At 52.2% G+C, this 4430-nt stretch overlaps 1 pseudogene; it reads left to right on the forward strand.

Moving 5' to 3' along the window:
• The first annotated feature begins 1098 nt into the window (after nt 1-1098).
• Nucleotides 1099-4215, forward strand: LOC118663981 (annotated as a pseudogene).
• Nucleotides 4216-4430: the final 215 nt, after the last annotated feature.

Raw genomic sequence — 4430 nt, forward strand, 5'->3', positions numbered from 1 at the left:
GAAGCCGGCTCATGGCTGGCCAGCACAGCAGCAGTGGCAGGAGCCTATTCCACCTCTGCAGCAGTGCTAAGGATGTCCACCTAACGGTGGATATCCCCTGAGGGATCTCAGACTGCGAGAGGGCACTTGCCAGGCTGAGGGACCCCCCAAGTGTATGAATTTCCATGCACTGGGCCTCTAGTATTTATATATAAGGAGAGGACACTTAACTTTTATAAGATTTTCAAGTGGACCTATCACAAACTTTAAAAGTTTAAGAATTGTACTACTTTGTACTGGATTATACTGTTTTTCTGAACATACACAGAATCTCCTACAGTCTCACAGCCCACTGTATTATTCTGCAGTTCTCTACCAGGTCTTATTCTCAGTGTTGAATGAGGAGCTTCAGTCCTTTGGATTTATGCATTATAGGGAGCACAGCAAGGATGTCCTTCTAAATGATCCCCATCCCTGGAAAGAGGATGGGGATTTGGATGGTGGGTCTCACATCCTGGATGAAATAGGATCTTATAAGTTTCAAGCCAGGTTCTGACAGCTCTCAACAAAATCAACCCACCAGGCCTTTCCTGCATACAAAGAACCCTCTGAGACACAAAGGTTTCACCTTGAGTAGGAAGCAGCAAACAGAGGACCTCAACTGTCCTAGCTTTTACTGAGAGTTCCTTCAGGCTCAAGTGACCTAAGAAAGTTGCCATCAGTGGCACAGCCTTGTTCTTCCATTTTCCTTCTCTGCCAGCACCCTCCACCCACCCAGCAGAGAGAGCTACTCAATCTGCCATGACAGCTTCTAGAAAGAGGTGGGAGCAGCCAGGGTTTCAGCAGGTGGCCAGGGCACAAAGGGTGAGTTCAGGCAGGCTTCAATTCCAGAGGGATAGGAAATGAGGTAGCAGGCAGCTAGCAGCTTCTGTGCTTTCTTGGGATATTATTGAATTAGATGGGTTTAGGGTCCTGGGACGCCATGCCCAAAGCTTCTCTCCTTGTGCCCTGGTTCCCATTTCTGCTGACAACATGACTCAGCAGCTGTGGAAGATCCAGTGTTGCCTTCCCCCAGGTCATTGGCAGTTTGTGGACAAACCTCCTGGCCAGCCAGGGGTGATGAAACCTATTACACCAACAGAGGAATGGGAATGGGAACCCTCGCGTCCCCACCCTACCCTTCCTTCCTCTCTTGGGGATTAAAAGTGCGGCAGGAGGAAGCGCCAGCAGCAACTGACTGGTCAGCCTTCCTGGGAAGATGCAGCAACTCCTGCTCCTGGTGGCCTTTCTCCTACCCGCAGGGGCTGGGGCAGGTGAGTGACGGTCCAAACCTGTAGAGGCCCAATCCCATCCCATAGACTCTGGGCCCAGGCAGCCTAGGCACTTCCTCACTCTGTGTCATTGGGCACAGTATTTGAATTCACAGTTCCCAGGTCCCTTATCTATAAATAGAAATAACAGCAATGCCCACCTCATGGAGTTGCTAAGACAGTTACATTAGTCAGTGTACGTGAAACTCTTGGAATTGCCCCTGGCACGTAGAATGTTCTCTGTAACTCTGCTCTATGAATTTTTTTGCAACCCATATGCGAAAGCCAAGGAGACAAGGATACACAATAACAGTCCCCTTAGCTTATATCTAGACTAGTGACCTGGTGCACAAAATTCATCCACGGGGAGTGGAGGGGTGTCCCTCATCCCATCCTGAACCCTCTCCAGTCTGGGACCCCTCAAGGGATGTCCCACTGCCAGTTTAACTGTCAGCGGGACATCCCTCTCACAATCTGGGACTGCTGGCTCCTAACCACTCGCCTGCCTGCCTGCCTGATTGCTCCTAACCGAGTCTGCCAGCCAACCTGATTGCCCCCTAACTGCTCCACTGCAAGCCTGATTGGCACCTAACTGCTCCCCTGCTGGCCTGATTGCTCCCAACTGCCCTCCCCTGCTGGCCCGAACGGCCTCCTCCATGTGAGGCGGCATAGACGCTGGGACCAGCCTCCGCCCCACTGCACAGACCCACAGGACCCCCAGGCCTCACTGCACAGAGTGGCTGCTGGATCCCGCCTCCACTGTGTGCGCGGTCATCTTGTGGCGGCCATCTTGTGACAACATCGTACAGGAGGGCACGAGAACCACCTAGGCTTTTATTAGTATAGATTCTTGAAAAACAGTCTGTGAGCTGGTCATGAGCTGGACTCAGAAGGATCAGGAAGGTCCTTGAAAAAGAAAGCCCCAGGGAAGTTCAGGGAGAAGCTACTCCAGCGGACTCTGGATGCCAACAGGAGAGATCGCTCCACATTGTGAGAGGCTTAAGTGCCTTGCCTGAAGCAAGGGTTATTCTCCTTTTGGGGATGTGGGGGGAAGCTGAGGTCTGGGGTGGGAGCCAGCAGTGTTCCCTGAAGAACCCTGGAGCCCTCTCCCATAATGTGGTACTCTGCAAACCCCAATTCTTACCACCAAACCCTCCTTTCCCTGCATCATCTCTGTAGCTTCCCCATCTTCTAACCTTTCAGGATCAACCAAGCTGTGAGTTCAACGAACAGAGATAAGTGCTGAATACTTCCTTCCAGGGGAGATCATCGGAGGCCAAGAGGCCCTCCCTCATTCCCACCCCTACATGGCATATCTTCTGACTCGGACACCAAGGGGCCTGAGCACTTGTGGGGGATTCCTGGTGCGAGAAGACTTTGTGATGACATCAGCTCGATGCTGGGGAAGGTGAGGAATTAAGGATCTTCCAGGCAGCCAGTAAGGTGGGTTCAGAAGAGTTCATAAGACTATGAAGCCAAAAGCAGGGTTCCAGCAATGAATGGGTGAAGAGAGACTAAGTAAACCCTGGGAGGCAGGGAATAATCTAGTGTAAATGAGGTCAAGAGGAAGAGATGGAAGGCATACATTAGGCCTCAAAATGTGAATTCAAGCTATTTCTCAAGTTATTCTAGGGGAGGCAAAACTTAAGGTCAATATGTCCCCCACCATCTCCAGTGCAAGGCTTTGGAGAAGCAGCAGACACAGAGATCTCAGCCCCAGAGCCTCCCTATCTCCTCATTTCCCTCAGCTGCAGTTCTGCTGCCCTGAGCTCTCACTTGCCCAGCACAGCTGATGGACTTTAGCACATGAAGCTCATACCTGCCACTATTCCTTTGCAGCCGTATGCGCGTCATCTTGGGGGCCCACAACATCAGGAGGCAGGAAAGGACCCAGCAGAGTATTTTGGTGCTCAGAGCCATCCGCCACCCTAGATATAATCAGCAGAACCAGCTGAATGACCTCATGTTACTGCAGGTACCACCTGCCTGAGCTGGCTCCTTCCCAGCATGGGGGCTTCATGGAGGAAGAAGCAGGGGCAGAGCCCCAGGGTGGGGTGGGGTGAGGTCTGCATAAACATTCTCTGAATGCCTGCCCTCTTCCTGCCAGCTGGAAAATAGAGCCAGACGGAACCGATTTGTGAGGCCAGTGGCTCTGCCTCAGTCCCAGGTCAGACTGAGTCCTGGGTCCTTGTGCACCGTGGCTGGCTGGGGCCTGGTCAGCCAGCACAGGAGAACAGACACACTTCGGGATGTGCAGCTGAGAGTGCAGAGGGACCAGGAGTGCAGCAATTACTTTGATACCTTCAACGGCCAAAGGCAGATTTGTGTAGGAGACCAGATCGAGGGGAAGACCACCTTCCTGGTAAGGCCACTGGCATCTGCAACACTACCTGAGACAGGGGGGCTGGGCAGAACAAGGCAGTGGGAACAGACTACATCCCCACAGCCTGTCTGGGGGCCAGACCAGAGTAAAGTGGGGGGTTTTCCCATCAACCCAGTCTCTGAGGGAAGGGGAGGAGCATGGGACACACAATGGATACACATGCAGTGTTTTCATGGGAAAGGGCAAGATACCTTGACTTGGGTTGAGCTATAGACAGTCACCACAGCCAGGGTTGAAGCCTAACCAATGAAAGACCCAGGAGCTTGACTTCTGCACCTGCACCAGCCTCCCTCCTCTGAGGGCCAGACCTTAGGGCCCCAAGCTTGGGAGGCATGGAGTATGGGGGCCTGGCTTAGTGTCCCTTCCTCTCCACACCCACAGGGGGACACTGGAGGCCCCCTTGTGTGTAACAATGTGGCCCAAGGCATTGTCTCCTATGGAAGAAATTTCGGGGTTCCTCCAACAGTCTTCACCAGGATTGCTCGTTTCCTACCCTGGATAAATAGAACAATGAACCAACTTAACCAAAAGGGAGCACACTAAGACCGCTCTTCCCCCTGTAACTGACTTCTCTGGGATGGAAGCCAGCTCCAGTGGGGTTGCCAGAGCCTTAATAAATGGTCATGTCTACAGTGGAAATAACAGATTTCTCATGTTATTAAACATCTATTCTGTACAAAACAAATGTATCCGGGACAGAGTCTGAGCTCCTTCAGGAAAATGGGGTCTTTTCCTCAGGGCAAATGAACCTCCCACAA

The sequence above is a fragment of the Myotis myotis genome, unplaced genomic scaffold (genome assembly GCF_014108235.1).
Source record: "Myotis myotis isolate mMyoMyo1 unplaced genomic scaffold, mMyoMyo1.p scaffold_m19_p_1, whole genome shotgun sequence".
In the NCBI taxonomy this organism is placed as follows: Eukaryota; Metazoa; Chordata; class Mammalia; order Chiroptera; family Vespertilionidae; genus Myotis; species Myotis myotis.